Genomic DNA, 18,126 nt, shown 5'->3' on the forward strand with positions numbered 1-18,126 from the left:
CTTATATACGTGGCACTTATGACTGTCAGAAAATGTTCAGTAAACGGTTAGGGGTGAGGTTAGGGGTAGGGTTTCAGGTAGAATTGGGGAGTTTCCACTGTTCAGGCACATCAGGGGCTCTCCAAACGCGACATGGCGTCCAATCTCAATTCCAGCCAATTCTGCGTTGAAAAAGTAAAACAGTGCTCCTTCCCTTCCGAGCTCTCCCGTGCGTCCAAAAAGGGGTTTACCCCAACATATGGGGTATCAGCGTACTAGGGACAAATTGAACAACAACTTCTGGGGTCCAAGTTCTCTTGTTATCCTTGGGAAAATAAAAATTTGGGGGGCTAAAAATCATTTTTGTGGGAAAAAAATATGTTTTATTTTCACGGCTCTGCGTTGTAAACTGTAGTGAAACACTTGGGGGTTCAAAGTTCTCACAACACATCTAGATAAGTTCCTTGGGGGGTCTAGTTTCCAATATGGGGTCACTTGTGGGGGGTTTGTACTGTTTGGGTACATCAGGGGCTCTGCAAATGCAACGTGACGCCTGCAGACCAATCCATTTAAGTCTGCATTCCAAATGGCGCTCCTTCCCTTCCGAGCTCTGTCATGCGCCCAAACAGTGGTTCCCCCCCACATAGGGGGTATCAGCGTACTCCAAATTGGACAACAACTTTTGGGGTCCAATTTATCCTGATACCCTTGTAAAAATACAAAACTGGGGGCTAAAAAATCATTTTTGTGAAAAAAAAAAATAATTTTTATTTTCACGGCTCTGCGTTATAAACTGTAGTGAAACACTTGGGGGTTCAAAGCTCTCAAAACACATCTAGATAAGTTCCTTAGGGGGTCTACTTTCCAAAATGGTGTCACTTGTGGGGGGGTTTAATGTTTAGGCACATCAGGGGCTCTCCAAACGCAACATGGCATCCCATCTTAATTCCAGTCAATTTTGCATTGAAAAGTAAAATAGCGCTTCTTCCCTTCTGAGCTCTGCTATGCGCCCAAACAGTGGTTTACCCCCACATATGGGGTATCGTCGTACTCAGGACAAATTGCACAACAACTTTTGTGGTCTAATTTCTTCTCTTACCCTTGGGGAAATAAAAAAATGGGGGTGAAAAGATCATTTTTGTGAAAAAATATGATTTTTTATTTTTACGGCTCTGCATTATAAACTTCTGTGAAGCACTTGTTGGGTCAAAGTGCTCAACACACATCTAGATAAGTTCTTTAAGGGGTCTACTTTCCAAAATGGTGTCACTCGTGGGGGGTTTCAATGTTTAGGCGCACATTAGGGGCTCTCCAAACGCAACATGGCGTCCCATCTCAATTCCAGTCAATTTTGCATTGAAAAGTCAAATGGCGCTCCTTCCCTTCTGAGCTCTGCCCTGCGCCCAAACAATGGTTTACACCCACATATGGGGTATCAGTGTACTCAGGACAAATTGCACAACAATTTTTGGGGTCCAATTTCTTCTCTTACCCTTGGGAAAATAAAAAATTGGGGGTGAAAAGATAATTTTTGTGAAAAAATATGATTTTTTATTTTTACGGCTCTGCATTATAAACTTCTGTAAAGCACTTGTTGGGTCAAAGTGCTCACCACACATCTAGATAAGTTCCTTAGGGGGTCTACTTTCCAAAATGGTGTCACTTGTTAGGGGTTTCAATGTTTAGGCACATCAGGGGCTCTCCAAATGCAACATGGCGTCCCATCTCAATTCCAGTCAATTTTGCATTGAAAAGTCAAATGGCGCTCCTTTGCTTCCAAGCTCTGCCATGCGCCCAAACTGTGGTTTACTCCCACATATGGGGTATCAGCGTACTCAGGACAAATTGTACAACAACTTTTGGGGTCTATTTTCTCCTGTTACCCTTGGTAAAATAAAACAAATTGGAGCTGAAATAAATTTTGTGTGAAAAAAAGTTAAATGTTCATTTTTATTTAAACATTCCAAAAATTCCTGTGAAACACCTGAAGGGTTAATAAACTTCTTGAAAGTGGTTTTGAGTACCTTGAGGGGTGCAGTTTTTAGAATGGTGTCACACTTGGGTATTTTCTATCATATAGACCCGTCAAAATGACTTCAAATGAGATGTGGTCCCTAAAAAAAAATGGTGTTGTAAAAATGAGAAATTGCTGGTCAACTTTTAACCCTTATAACTCCGTCACAAAAAAAAATTTTGGTTCCAAAATTGTGCTGATGTAAAGTAGACATGTGGGAAATGTTATTTATTAAGTATTTTGTGTGACATATGTCTGTGATTTAAGGGCATAAAAATTCAAAGTTGGAAAATTGCGAAATTTTCAAAATTTTCGCCAAATATTCGTTTTTTTCACAAATAAACGCAAGTTATATCGAAGAAATTTTACCACTAACATGATGTACAATATGTCACGAGAAAACAATGTCAGAATCGACAAGATCCGTTGAAGCGTTCCAGAGTTATAACCTCATAAAGGGACAGTGGTCAGAATTGTAAAAATTGGCCTGGTCATTAACGTGCAAACCACCCTCGGGGCTTAAGGGGTTAAGGCCAAAATAGGCTGGGTCATGAAGGGGTTAAAGCTGGCAAGGGACTGCTTGTATGCGATGACGTCCTCCGGAGAGGGGGATCGCTTCCATCTCTGCTCAGTGACCCTGGAAGCCCGCCTCAGTTCTGTGGTCAGGCTGGTCAGCCAGGGCTGCCTGTTGATTGTACGAGTTTTGCTATGAGTGTGGGGGCAGCGGAGTCAAGTGTTGCTGTCATTGTGCTGTGATATAAAAAGTGGCAGTAGTATCTGTGTCATGAAGGGAAGCTATGTCTGCTAGAGGGAGAATGGACTCAGAGTGATTGTAAATTGAGGTGTTAGATTTCTGCGAGGGTGAGTTTGTGGAGTAGGGGTTGCACACTAGGAGAGGAGAGAGAAGAGAATGTCAGTAGGTTGTGGACAGACAGGGGGAGGGGTTAGTGAGATAAGGGAACAGAGGCGGGTGGAGATAAGGTCCAGCATCTTTGTGAGTGGCCACGGAGGACCATTGAGTGAGGACAAAGGAGGCAGTGAGTGATAGAAGTTTAGAGGCATCTGGGGTGGAAGCATCAATGGTGATGTTGAAGTAGACCATGATGATAGTGAGGATGTCAGCAGAAAGGAAATTAAATAGCCAGGTGGTGAAGTGGTCGAGAAAGGTGGAGATGGCTAGTTCTGGGGGGTGGCAGATGAAAGCCAGCTGGAGGTTGGAGGGGGAGTCGATGCGGACGGAGTGCACCTCAAACGAGGGAAGAGTAGCTGAGTGTGGTAGTGGAATTGGGGTAAAGGAGCAGGTATCGGACAAAAGCAAGCCAACTCCTCCACCGTGTTTGTTGCTGGGACGAGGGGTGTGAGAGGTGGAATCCGCCATAGGAAAGTGCAGCTGGAGAGGCCAGGTTTCAGTGATGGCAAGGAAGGAGCGTTTGTTGGTGATAGAGGTCATGGATAAACGGCAGTTTGTTGCAGACAGAGCGTGCGTTCCATAGAGCGCCAGCTAAGGGGACCGGATGAGTGGGTATGAGGTTATCATCATTGAGAAAACATGTAGAGGATTGTGGTAGGGTGTTCGAAATGAGTGTGGGGATGTGTTGAGGGCCAGGATTTGGGGATACGTCGCCAGCAACGAGGAGTAGCAGAAAAAGCATTAGAAGGTGGGAGCAGGATAGGACATGATGAACTGTCTAGACTGGCCTCTATTCTGTAGTTTGGTGCTGAGGTGACTGGAATTGAGTTTTTCAAACAGTAAGCAGAGTTTTTCCTTGTAGCCTCTATTCTGTATAGTTCATTGATTGACATGACTAGAATGGAGTTACTGGAGTGATGTCCTCATAGGATCAAATGTAATCTAGACGGCTCATGACTGAAACTTCCAGAAAGGAGTTAATTCCAGGAGCTCCTCCTAGATTCCAATCTAGTGGCATACGAATTATAAATGTATGCATGTATGTATTGTCACTTTTTGTAAAAAGAATAATTACACACAGCATTGATTGTTCAGTTTTGGCCGAATTTGACTTTTACTGTATTCCAACCAGTCCCAGCTCCGACATTCCTGGATTGGGTGGATCTAGACCGGCTGACAACCTCTGAAGGAGCATGCGACTTTTGCCATTTGTTGTGTGCCTGATTTTGCCTATCGGGACTTTGCAACGCGTCGGAGCCTTCTGATGAAGATGTGGAGAGGCATCCAGAGGCCGAGATCTGCGGCGGCTCGTATGTGGTGGTATAGGGAGGAATGACTTTTAGAGGGATAGGAGAAATGTTGGCGGGAATTATTAAATGATTGGGAAGGCGTGTGGCATCTACGCTTGCATCCGCTGTGGCTATGGGGTATGTTGGGGGTAATTGAATCGGCAGCCAGGGGTGGGTTACTAGCCATAATCGGTAACGTTGTGCTGTTTAGCATTGGGGGTGTTATAGTGCTACTGTAATCAACATTATTGTTGGGATATGAAAGAGCGGGGTTAATAGAAATTCTTTATTAGCTATTTGGGCTATAGGGAATTATGTAGGATGCCCCAAAATTGCCATAGAAACACAGCTGTGACCTAATAAAATAGTCTGTAGGAGGAAAAAGATCTACATTATTGCAGACCTATTATTGTGGCTATATGTGTAAATACTTCTGGATTTTTTTTATAAAGATTTTGCAAGAAAACACGTTTACATACCTTGATAGAGATCAAACAGCCAGTAACCTGTCATTAATGCCCCAACAAGCTTTTCTCAAACTGTTTAATTATCCCCTTAGTGACAGAGCCAATTTGGTAGTTAATGACTGAGCCAATTTTTACAATTCTGACCACTGTCCCTTTATGAGGTTATAACTCTGGAACGCTTTAACGGATCCCGCTGATTCTGAGATTGTTTTTTTGTGACATATTGTACTTCATGTTAGTGGTAACATTTATTCAATATTACTTGCCATTATTAATTAAAAAAACGGAAATATGGCTAAAATTTTTAAAATTTCGCAATTCTCAAACTTTGAATTTTTATGCCCTTAAATCAGAAAGATATGTCACACAAAAAAGTTAATAAATTTTTAGGGACCATCTCACATTTAATGTCACTTTGAGGTGTGTACATGACAGAAAATACCCAAACTTAACACCCTACTAAAAACTACACCCCTCAAGGTGCTCAAAACCACATTCAAGACGTTTATTAACCCTTTACATGCTTGACAGGAACTGAAACAATGTGGAAGGAAAAAATGAACATTTACCTTTTTTTTTGCAAATATTTTACTTCAGAACCAATTTTTTTTTATTTTGACAAGTGTAAAAAGAGAAAATGAACCATAAAATTTGTTGTGCAATTTCTCCTGAATACGCCGATACCCCATATGTGGGGGTAAACAACTGTTTGGGCGCACGGCAGGGCTTAGAAGAGAAGGAGCACCGTTTGACTTGTTCAATGTAGAATTGTCTGGAATTGAGATCGGACGCCATGTCGCGTTTGGAGAGCCCCTGGTGTGCCTAAACAGTGGAAACCCCGACAAGTGACACCATTTTGGAAACTAGACCCCTTATGGAACTTATCTTGATGTGTGGTGAGCACTTTGAGCCCCCAAGTGCTTCACAGAAGTTTATAACGTAGAGGCGTGAAAATAAAAAATCGTTTTTACACAAAAATGATTTTTTCGCCCATAAATTCATATTTTCACAAGGGTAACAGGAGAAATTAGACCACGAAAGTTGTTGTGCAATTTCTCCTGAGTACATAGATACCCTATATGTGGGGATAAACCGCTGTTTTGGCGCACGGCAGAGCTTGGAAGAGACGGAGCACCGTTTGACTTTTTCAATGCAGAATTGCAGAGCTCCTGCTGTACCTAAACAGTAAAAACCCCTCACAAGTGACCCCATTTTGGAAACTAGACCCCCCAAAGAGCTTATCTAGATGTGTGGAGAGCACTAAGAAGCCCAAAGTGTTTCACTACAGTTTATAACGCAGAGCCGTGAAAATACAAAATCATTTTTTTCCCCACAAAAATTTTAGTCATTTTTTTATTTTCCCAAGGGTAACAGGAGAAATTAGACCCCCAAAGTGGTTGTGCAATTGTTCCTGAGTACACTTATGCCCCATGTTTGGGTAAACCACTGTTTGGGCGCACGTCGGGGCTCGGAAGGGAGGGAACACCATTTGACTTTTTGAATGCAAGATTGGCTGGAATCAATGGTGGTGCCATGTTGCGTTTGGAGAGCCCCTGATGTGCCTAAACAGTGGAGACCCCTCAATTCTAACTCTTACACTAACCCCATCACACTCGTAACCCTAATCCCAAACCTAACACACCCCTAACCCTAACACCAACCATAACCCTAACCACAAGCCTAACCCTAACCCCAACACACCCCTAACCCTAACCTTAACCCTAACTCTAGTTCCAACCCTAACCCTAAGTGCCCACGTTGCGGATTTTTCCGCAGTTTTTGAAAAATCCGCAGGCAAAACGCACTGCATTTTACTTGCGGATTTACAATGTTTTCTGTGCAGATTTCACCTGCGGATTCCTATTGAGGAACAGGTGTAAAACGCTGCGGAATCCACACAAAGAATTGACATGCTACTGTAAACGTGATGGAAAACTGCTATGAATCCGCAGCGGCCAATCCACACCGTGTGCACAGAGCCTAATTTTAACCGCAACCCTAATTCTAACCCTAATTGCAACCCTAACCCTAATTGCAACCCTACCCCTAGTGGAAAAAAATATATATATTTTCTTTATTTTATTATTTTGCCTACCTATGGGGGTGATAAAGGGGAGGGGGGTATTTACTATTTTTTTTTTTTGATCACTGTGATAGGTTGTATCACGGTGATCAAAATGTACCTGGAATGAATCTGCGGGCCGATTCGGCGGGCGCACTGCGCATGTGCCCACCATTTTGGAAGATGACGGCACCCATGGAGAAGACGGACGGACACCCGGACTTGGTAAGTATGGGGGGGTGGGATCGGAAAGCGGGGGGGCGCGGGCGGAGAGAAGACTGATGGCGGCGGATCGCCGCTGTCAGTCAGTGGAGGGGGCAGATCGGGGTCTCCAACCATGGCTGATGATATTGCAGCATCGGCTGGATTGTAATATTTCACCAATTCTGTTAACCCTTTTACCCGATCTACAGGAATGCGATCCTGCCATGACGCCACATAGGCGTCACAGGTCGGATTGGCACAGGTCGGATTAACTCTCTATGTACCATTTTATTATGTTCATTACTAGGGTTGAGCGAAACGGATCGGACAAATTCAAAAATCGCTGACTTTCGGCAAAGTTGGGTTTCATGAAACCTGACTCTAGTGTGGGATCGGCCATGAGGTCGGCAATCTTCGCACCAAAGTCGCGTTTCATATGACACGTTCAGCGCCATTTTTCAGCCAATGAAGATGGACGCAGAGTGTGGGCAGTGTGATGATATAAGTCTCGGTCCCCACCATCTTAGAGAAGGGCATGACCGTGATTGGCTTGCTTTCTGCGGCGTCACAGGGGCTATAAAGGGGCGTGCACGCCGCCCGCCATCTTACTTCTGCTGATCTTAGCATAGGGAGAGGTTGCTGCAGCTTCATCAGAAGGGGTATAGTTAGGGAGGGAAGATTAACCCCAAGCAGGGACAGTGGAGGCTATATTTTTGGGCATCAGCTCCCATGCATACCCCATGCCCCCTTACACCAGCCCCCTGAATGCCCCTCTACATACCCCCTCACACCGGCCCCTCACACTATGCAACAGAGCCCCCCCGGATGCCCCTCTACATACCCCATGCCCCCTCACACCAGCCCCGACACTATGAAACACAGCCCCTGGATGCCCCCTCACCTACAAACCCCATGCCCCCTCAACAGCCACAAGGCCCCCTAATTGCCCCATGCCCCCTCACCTACATACCCCATGCCCCCTTACACTATGCAACAGCCCCCTGGATGCCCCCCCTACATACCCCTTTCCCCCTCACACCAGCCCCCTGAATGCCCTTCTACATACCCCCTCACACCAGCCCCTCATACTATGCAACACAGCCCCCCCCCCCGGATGCCCCTCTACATACCCCATGCCCCCTCACACCATCCACACAGCACTCTGGATTCCCCATGCCCCCTCTACATACCCCATGCCCCCCTCACAACAGCCCCCTGGATGCCCCTCTACATACCCTCTCACAACAGCCACAAAGCCCCCTGGGTGCCCCTCTACATACCCCATGCAGACAAAAGGTACCCTGGATGCTCCTCTACATACCCCATGCCCCCTCACACCAGCCCCCTGGATGCCCCTCTACATACCCCATCACAACAGTCACAAGCACCCTGGATGCCCCATGCCCGCTCACCTACATACCCCATGCCCCCTCAACAGCCACGAGGCCCCCTGGATGCCCCATGCCCCCCTCACCTACATACCCCATGCCACCTTACACTATGCATCAGCCCCCTGGATGCCCCTTTCCCCCTCACACCAGCCCCCTGAATGCCCCTCTACATACCCCCTCACACTATGCAACACAGCCCCCCCCCCCCCCGGATGACCCTCTACATACTCCATGCCCCCTCACAACAGCCACAAGGCCCCCTGGATGCCCCCCCTCACACCAGCCCCCTGACACTATGAAACACAGCCCCTGGATGCCCCCTCACCTACAAACCCCATGCCCCCTCAACAGCCACAAGGCTTCCTGGATGCCCCCTCACACTATGCAACACAGCCCCCTGAATGCCCCTCTACATACCCCATGCCCCCTCACACCTGCCCCTTGGATGCCCCTCTACATGACCCATCACACCAGACCCCTGAATGTCCCTCTACATACCCCATGCCCCCACAACAGCTACAAGGCCCCCTGGATGCCCCTCTACATACCCCATGCCCTCTCACACCAGCCCCCTGGATGCCCCTCTACATACCCTATGCCCCCTCACACCATCCACACAGCACTCTGGATGCCCCATGCCCCCTCTACATACCCCCCTCACATCAGCCCCCTGGATGCCCCTCTACATACCTCATGCCCCCTCACACCATCCACACAGCACTCTGGATGCCCCATGCCCCCTCTACATACCCCCCTCACAACAGCCCCCTCGATGCCCCTCTACATACCCTCTCACAACAGCCACAAGGCCCCCTGGATGCCCCTCTACATACCCCATGCCTCCTCACACCAGCCCCCTGGATGCCCCGCTACATACCCCATGCCTCCTCACAACAGATACAAGGCACCCTGGATGCCCCTTTACATACCCCATGCCTCCTCACAACAGACACAAGGCACCCTGGATGCCCCTTTACATACCCCATGCCTCCTCACAACAGACACAAGGCACCCTGGATGCCCCTTTACATACCCCATGCCTCCTCACAACAGACACAAGGCACCCTGGATGCCCCTCTACATACCCCATGCCTCCTCACAACAGACACAAGGCACCCTGGATGCCCCTCTACATACCCCATGCCTCCTCACAACAGACACAAGGCACCCTGGATGCCCCGCTACATACCCCATACCTCCTCACAACAGATACAAGGTACCCTGGATGCCCTGCTACATACCCCATGCCTCCTCACAACAGAGACAAGGCACCCTGGATGCCAGCTACATACCCCATGCCCCCTCACACCAGCCCCCTGGATGCCCCGCTACATACCCCATGCCTCCTCACAACAGACACAAGGCACCGTGGATGCCCCTTTACATACCCCATGCCTCCTCACAACAGACACAAGGCACCCTGGATGCCCCTCTACATACCCCATGCCCTCTCACAGCAAATTATAATCTCAGAGCACTCACACTGAGTCCTGTGCCCTCATTCCCTTGTACAGCCCCTCGGTCCTCTCCTCACTGGCTCCATGCTGCGGCTCCTCGGTCCTCTCCTCACACGGCTCCATGCTGCAGCTGCTCGGTCCTCTCCTCACACGGCTCCGTGCTGCAGCCCCTCGGTCCTCTCCTCACTGGCTCCATGCTGCGGCTCCTCGGTCCTCTCCTCACACGGCTCCATTTCATTTTCCCGCGTCTCTTCTCCAGCAGCAGCCTCAGCAAAACGCAGCTTCCAGCTATCGGCTCCTCATTGGACTAAAGGAGGCCCCGCCCTTTCCGGTGACATCATGATTTCATGGAATCACTCCTCCCCCTCAAGAAATCAACTCCAATCTAGATGCTACCGTGGTTTCAGGGTGAAAAAATGCTACTTTCTGATCGCTATTGTGGGGGACCCCTGTGGTGGGATTTTGGGGGGCTCCGCTGCTGCGGGCTATTGTGGGGGACCCCTGTGGTGGGATTTTGGGGGGGCTACGCTGCTGCTGGCTATTGTGGGGGACCCCTGTGGTGGAATTTTTTTGGGCTCCGCTGCTGCTGGCTATTGTGGGGGACCCCTGTGGTGGGATTTTTGGGGGGCTCCGCTGCTGCTGGCTATTGTGGGGGACCCCTGTGGTGGGATTTTTGGGGGGCTCCGCTGCTGCTGGCTATTGTGGAGGACCCCTGTGGTGGGATTTTTGGGGGGCTCCGCTGCTGCTGGCTATTGTGGGGGGCTCCGCTGCTGCTGGCTATTGTGGGGGACCCCTGTGGTGGGATTTTTGGGGGGCTCCGCTGCTGCTGGCTATTGTGGGGGACCCCTGTGGTGGGATTTTTGGGGGGCTCCGCTGCTGCTGGCTATTGTGGGGGACCCCTGTGGTGGGATTTTTGGGGGGCTCCGCTGCTGCTGGCTATTGTGGGGGACCCCTGTGGTGGGATTTTCAGGGGGCTTCGCTGCTGCTGGCTATTGTGGGGGACCCCTGTGGTGGGATTTTCGGGGGGCTCCGCTGCTGCTGGCTATTGTGGGGGACCCCTGTGGTGGGATTTTCGGGGGGCTCCGCTGCTGCTGGCTATTGTGGGGGACCCCTGTGATGGGATTTTTTGGGGGCTCCGCTGCTGCTGGCTATTGTGGGAGCTATTAGTGGGGGCGACCTGCTGCTGGCTATTGGGGGGACCCCTGTGGTGGGATTTTGGGGGGGCTCCGCTGCTGCTGGCTATTGTGGGGGACCCCTGTGGTGGGATTTTTTGGGGGCTCCACTGCTGCTGGCTATTGTGGGGGACCCCTGTGGTGGGATTTTTGGGGGGCTCCGCTGCTGCTGGCTATTGTGGGGGCGACCTGCTGCTGGCTATTGGAGGGACCCCTGTGGTGGGGTTTGAGGGCGACATGCTTGTGGTCGGGTTTTGGGAGGGTGTGACCTGCTGTCTTATTGGGGGGGATCCTTGTGGTGGGATGTGGGGGGCGACCTGCTTGTGGGGGGGAGACCTGCTGCAAGCTATTGGGGGACCCCTGTGGTGGGATGTGGGGGTGACCTGCTTGTGGTGGGATGTGGGGAGGCGACCTGCATGTGAGAGGTGACCTGCTGCAGGCTATTGGGGGACCCCTGTGGTGAGATTTGAGGGCGACCTGCTTGTGGGGTGCGACCTGCTTGTCGTTGAATGTGGGGAGGCGACCTGCTTGTCGTTGAATGTGGGGAGGCGACCTGCTTGTCGTTGAATGTGGGGAGGCGACCTGCTTGTCGTTGAATGTGGGGAGGCGACCTGCTTGTCGTGGAATGTGGGGAGGCAACCTGCTGCTGGCTATTGGGGGGGATCCCGTGGTGGGATTTGGGGACGACCTGCTGCTTACGGATGGAACCCTTTTATTGGGGGGTGACCTGCTGCTTACTGGGGGATCCCTTTTATTGGGGGGCGACCTGCTTATAGGTTGGGTTTGGGGGGGCTGAAGAGGGTTTAAGCTGGGTGGGGGGTGGACATCCGAAGGGGGTGTGTGCTGGGTGGGGGGGTTGGACGTCCGATGGGGGTTGGACGTCTGATGGGGGTTGGACGTCCGATGGGGGTGTGTGCTGGGTGGGGTGTCCACGTCCGATGGGGGTTTGTGCTGGGTGGGGGGTCTGCATCTGGGGGTTTGTGCTGGGTGGGGGGTCTGCATCTGGGGGTTTGTGCTGGGTGGGGGGGTCTGCATCTGGGGGTTTGTGCTGGGTGGGGGGTCTGCATCTTGGGGTTTGTACTGGGTGGGGGGTCCGCATCTGGGGGTTTGTGCTGGGTGGGGGTCTGCATCTGGGGGTTTGTGCTGGGTGGGGGGTCTGCATCTGGGGGTTTGTGCTGGGTGGGGGGTCCGCATCTGGGGGTTTGGGCTGGGTGGGGGGGTCCACGTCCGATGGGGGTTTGTGGGGGTTGGACGTCCGATCGGGGTTTGTGGGGGTTGGACGTCCGATGGGGGTTTGACGTCCGAAGGGGGTGTGTGCTGGGTGGGGGGGTCCACGTCCGATGGGGGGGTGCTGGGTGGGGGGGTCCACGTCCGATGGGGGTGTGTGCTGGGTGGGGGGGTCTGCATCTGGGGGTGTGTGCTGGGTGGGGGGGTCTGCGTCCGATGGGGGTTTGTGGGGGTTGGACGTCCGATGGGGGTTTGTGGGGGGTTTAAGCTGGGGTGGCATTCGATTGGGGGGGGTGTCTGATGGGATTTATGGTTGGGGCAGGGGGTGTCATATTTGGATTTACGCTTGAGGGGATGGAATGTCTGGTGGGCTTTGGATTTATCATGTGGGGTCCGCTGGTTAATGTGAGGTGGAGGTTTCTGACTGGGGGAGCGAGGTTATGCTGTGTGGCCATCTGGTTGATGTGGGGGGGCTAATGCTTGATTGGGGTACACAAAAAAAAATATGGGTGTATGCTGCTTATGCTATGCAAAAAAAAATGTAGGTATTTCCCTGTAGAGTACGCTACACCACCAACTGGCACGAAGCTAATCCGTTTTAGCTTAATGTCAGTAGGAGGCAGACATGGGTCTGGACAGCCCAGCCCAGTTTCTGACTTAGGTTTTGGGGGTTTTTTTATTAACGATTTTCCTTTTTCTCTTTAATTTTTTTTTTTTTTCAGATACGGCTTTTGAGGGCGACAGTGGAATTGTCACTCTAATCTCCCACCTAGAATTGTCACTACCATATCATCTGTGGTCTACGAGACAAGGCCCTAACACATCAAGAGTGTTTGTGGTTCCCCAGAGGACGGTCCATGCCACGAATCCCCCTACCCTCTCGCCCCCCCAGAGCCAGATAGAGTAGGGAGAAAAGACGAATCCGTTATGTGTGTGCCGCCGAAAGGTCTGCATCCAGGTTATTCCATGCCCATCTTCATCATCGGTCTGCGAAGAATGATTTCTGATCTTCAGGACAGGGGTATCCTACCAGGCAGTGAGGGGGCTACTTTAAAAAAAAAAAAAAAATGGAAAGGACAGGACAAATATGTCCTAGTTTTCCCCTGAGCAATATGGACGTCTCCTGGGGAAACCTTCCTATTCATGCAGCCTCCATGTTTTCCAGAGGCTCCTGTGACCCTGCTCTTAAAATATCCAGGCTTCGGTCTAGGCCTTCTCTGGTGGCCGGTCCACACCGCCAGTGCCCTGAACAATCATGCACGCCAACTTTCTAGTGCGTCCTACTCTGCGCCTATCAGTTTAAGAGTACTTCGTTTCTGCAACAGAGGACTAAAGTCTGCCTCCCAAGAGATCTGCTGTTCAATTTTGGTTGTTTTGGAAATGTTCTGTCCAAAAAACTGACGGGACAACTCTCCGACCCGCCAGGAAAAGACAAAACCTTCCTTTAGGCCAGCCCCCTCCTGGCATCCATGAACCCACCAGCACTGGTCTGCTAGGCCTGGATCTAGCAGACTCTCTTCGACATGATGGGGCGTTCCCACCTTGGATGTTTCTCAGGGTTGGCTGCCGTGTCCTTCACTATTCAAGGCCGGTATTATGATCTCTGGTCCGGGACAGCGAAACCTCAGACACCGGTGGCAGGCCTGGGGGGGCAGATCCACATACCAAACCGACAGTCCGGCCCGCATGTACCAACAGCATATTACAGTTTTACAATACTTTACAAATGCATAAAATGAAACAAGCAAAGGCATAAAGTTATTCAATGCAAAAAAATGCAGTTTTATAGAATTAGAAATGTTTCCATATCTAATGTTAAAATGATATTCATCCAGTATTTCTATAAGTAAAAGTCTGAGATTTCTGTGGGAAATGGTAATTTGTTCCTCTTAAACCAGTTCTGAATGTAAATAAAACATTGCTCTGATTAAGTCTCCACATTGTATTTTAGCCTTTCATTTCATGCGTAGGGCAGGACAAGCCCATGATGTATCTGTGTAAGACATGGAAGGTGCTATAATAACAGCCTTAGGCTGGTTTCACACCAGCATTTGGCAGGGATGCGGATGGCAGCCTTCTTCCTCCGTTAAGGCTACTTTCACCTTAGCGTCGTGTGACGCACGTCTCAATGCGTCGTTTTGGAGAAAAAGCGCATCCTGCAAAGTTGCCCGCAGGATGTGTTTTTTTCTCCATAGACTTTCATTAGCGATGCATTGGGACGGATTGCCACACCTCGCATCCGTCGTATTTTGGCGGACCGTCGGCACAAAAAAACGTTCCATGTAACTTTTTTTTGGGCGTCGAGTCCGCCATTTTCAACAGCGCATGAGCGACCGAAACTCCGCCCACTCCTCCCCGGAACTCACAATGGGCCACAGATGCGTTGTAAAACTGCATCCGCTGCCCACGTTGTGCTACATAAAACACACTGTCCGTCGGGCCGACGGTTTGCGACGGCCCGTACCGACGGACTAGTGTGAAAGTAGCCTAAGCCCCGCTCACTGCCACAACTCTGCCTTCAGTTCCGCCTATGTCTGCATGCGTCCTGCATACCCTATCTTTAACATTGGGTACGCAGGCCAAGCGGATGCCTCTGCATGCCTTGTTTTAACGCTGCGCCGACCGCAATAAAATGCAACATGTTGTGTTTGACGCAGTTCAGTGCATCGTCAAAATGAGGCATGCCTGCGTACCCAATGTTAAAGATAGGGGACGCATGCAGACTTAGGCGGAGCTGAAGGAAGAGGCGCAGCAGTGGGCGTGGCTTAACGGAGGAAGAAGGCTGCCGAACGCTGGTGTGAAACCAGCCTGAGACAAATAAACCACTTTTGAAACAATGTTCACTTGTACAAGCTCTTAGTCAGTGGCGTAACTACAAAGTTATGGGCCCCGGTGCGAACTTCCAAATGGGGCCCCCCCCGCCATAAAATTCAATGTAAGCCCCATAGAATACAATGCAGCCCCCCTCATAGTATAATGCAGCCCCTCCATACAGGGGCAGTGACAAAGACACGAGCAAATGGTGACGAGGGGGCAGAGGAGAGGGAACAAGGGGGCAAGGAAGACAGGCACTAGGGGACACATGGGGGCTAGGAGGCAGGGGAGAAGGATACAAGGGGTCTAGTGGGCAAGGGAGACTGACACAAGTGGGCAAGGGAGACTGACACAAAGGGCACACGGGGACTAGTGGACAAGAGAGACTGGCACACGGGGACACGGACTAGTGGGCAAGGGAGACTGACACACGGGGAATAGTGGGCAAGGGAGACTGATACAAGGGGACTAGTGGGCAATGGAGACTGACACACGGGGAATAGTGCGCAAGGGAGACTGATACAAGGGGACTAGTGGGCAATGGAGACTGACACACGGGGACAAGGACAAGGGAGACAGGCACAAGGGGACACATAGGGACTAGTGAGCAAGAGACTGACACAAGGGGACAAGGGATACAAGCACAAGGGGACACACAGGGACAAGTGGGAAAGGGAGACTGACACACAGGGACTAGTGGGCAAAGGAGACTGACACAAGCACAAGGGGACAAAGGAGACTGACACAAGCACAAGGGGACATAGGAGACAGGCACATGGGGACACACAGGGACTAATGGGCAAGGGAGACTGGCACACGGGGACACAAGCATAAGGGAGACAGGCTCAAGGGGACACACAGGGACTAATGGGCAAGGAAGACTGGCACACGGGGACAAGGGACACAAGCATAAGGGGACAAGGGAGACAGGCACATGGGGACACACAGGGACTAATGGGCAAGGGAGACTGGCACATGGGGACACAAGCATAAGGGAGACAGGCTCAAGGGGACTCACGGCCCCCTGACCTGCCAGAGCCGCTTGCAGCTGCGACCGTAGTAGTTACGCCGCTGCCTCACACACACACATACTACAGATATCACACACACACTACAGATATCACACACACACATCATACTACAGATATCACACACACACACACACATCAGTTATTACACACACTACAGATATCACACACACACTACAAGTATCACACACACACACACTACAGATATCACACACACACACAGACATACTACAGATATCACACACACACACAATACTACAGATATCACACACACACACTACAGATAACACACACACACACACACACTACAGATATCACACACACACACACACATACACACACTACAGATATCACACACACACACACATACACACACTACAGATATCACACACACACACACACATACACACACTACAGATATCACACACACACACACACACACACACCAGAGATACCAGCTCATATACACAACTCACAATCTCCTCTCTGGTACAGGGGTGGCTGATGTAAACCGGCTGCAGCTCCTCAGCTTCTCCTAAGGCTAGTTTCACACTAGCGTCGGGAACAACCCGTCGCTGTGCGTCGGGCCGACGTTCCCGACGCTAGTGTGGTCTCCGCCGCACAACGGGGGCAGCGGATGCATTTTTCCCACGCATCCGCTGCCCCATTGTGAGGTGCGGGGAGGTGGGGGCGGAGTTCCGGCCGCGCATGCGCGGTCGGAAAAAGTGGACCGTCGGGAGCAAAAAACGTTACATGTAAGGTTTTTTTCTCCCGACGGTCCACTACCACACGCCCAAGCGTCGCAAAACGGACGCGACGTTTGGCAATGCGTCGCAAATGCGTCGCAAATGCGTCGCTAATGTTAGTCTATGACGAAAAAACGTATCCAGCAAGAACTTTTGCTGGATGCGTATTTTCGGCAAAACGACGCATTTGCGACGTATTGCAGTTAACGCTAGTGTGAAACTAGCCTAAAGCGGCTCTGTCCCGCACCTCCCCCCTGCTCTCGCCTTCTGTCCCGGGGTTATTTTGGCTTTCTCTTAAAGGGAACCTGTCACCCCGTTTTTTCCGTATGAGATAAAAATACTGTTAAATAGGGCCTGAGCTGTGCATTGCAACAGTGTATTTTGTGGACCCCGATTCCCCAACTATGCTGCAGAAATACGTTACCAAAGTAGTCGTTTTCGCCTGTCAATCAGGCTGGTCTGTTCAGATGGGCGTGGTGTCTTCCCCCAGATCTTGCTTAGTTTTCCGTTGGTGGCGTAGTGGTGTGCGCATGCCCAAGGTCCCGAATCCACTGCACAGGGGAGTGAAAATAGCGTGATGTGCGACATTTCATTGGTGATCGGTGGGGGCGGCCATCTTCCTTTGGCCGCGCGTGCGCAGAAGCGGCGCTCTGCTGGCCGCGGCTTCAGGAAAATGGCCGCAGGATGCCGCGCGTGCCCAGATGGAGATCGCGGCGGCCATTTTCCTGAAGCAGAGATGCGACACCTCGTACACACCCGACTCCGCTCCGTACACCCCCGACTCCGCTCCGTACACCTCGTACACACACGGCTCCGCTCCGTACACCTCGTACACACACGGCTCCGCTCCATACACCTCGTACACACACGGCTCCGCTCCGTACACCTCGTACACACACGGCTCCGCTCCGTACACCTCGTACACACACGGCTCCGCTCCGTACACCTCGTACACACCCGGCTCCGCTCCGTACACCTCGTACACACCCGGCTCCGCTCCGTACACCTCGTACACACCCGGCTCCGCTCCGTACACACCCGGCTCTGCTCCGTACACCTCATACACACCCAGCTCTGCTCCGTACACCTCATGCACACCCGGCTCTGCTCCGTACACCTCATGCACACCCGGCTCTGCTCCGTACACCTCATGCACACTCGGCTCCGCTCCGTACACCTCATACACACCCGGCTCTGCTCCGTACACCTCATGCACACCCAGCTCTGCTCCGTACACCTCATGCACACCCGGCTCTGCTCCGTACACCTCATGCACACCCGGCTCTGCTCCGTACACCTCATGCACACTCGGCTCCGCTCCGTACACCTCATACACACCCGGCTCTGCTCCGTACACCTCATGCAC

General features: G+C 51.2%; 1 long non-coding RNA gene across 1 annotated transcript in view; it reads left to right on the top strand.

The window, feature by feature from the left end:
• Window positions 1-14,099, top strand: part of LOC143766277 (uncharacterized) — a 29,632-nt gene extending 15,533 nt beyond the window's left edge. Inside the window, exon 2 of the long non-coding RNA XR_013213554.1 lies at window positions 12,895-14,099. This is a non-coding gene — a long non-coding RNA (uncharacterized LOC143766277). The remainder of the gene's footprint in view (window positions 1-12,894) is intronic.
• The last annotated feature ends 4,027 nt before the right edge of the window (window positions 14,100-18,126 follow it).

Source organism: Ranitomeya variabilis, chromosome 4 (genome assembly GCF_051348905.1).
Source record: "Ranitomeya variabilis isolate aRanVar5 chromosome 4, aRanVar5.hap1, whole genome shotgun sequence".
NCBI classification, from domain to species: Eukaryota; Metazoa; Chordata; class Amphibia; order Anura; family Dendrobatidae; genus Ranitomeya; species Ranitomeya variabilis.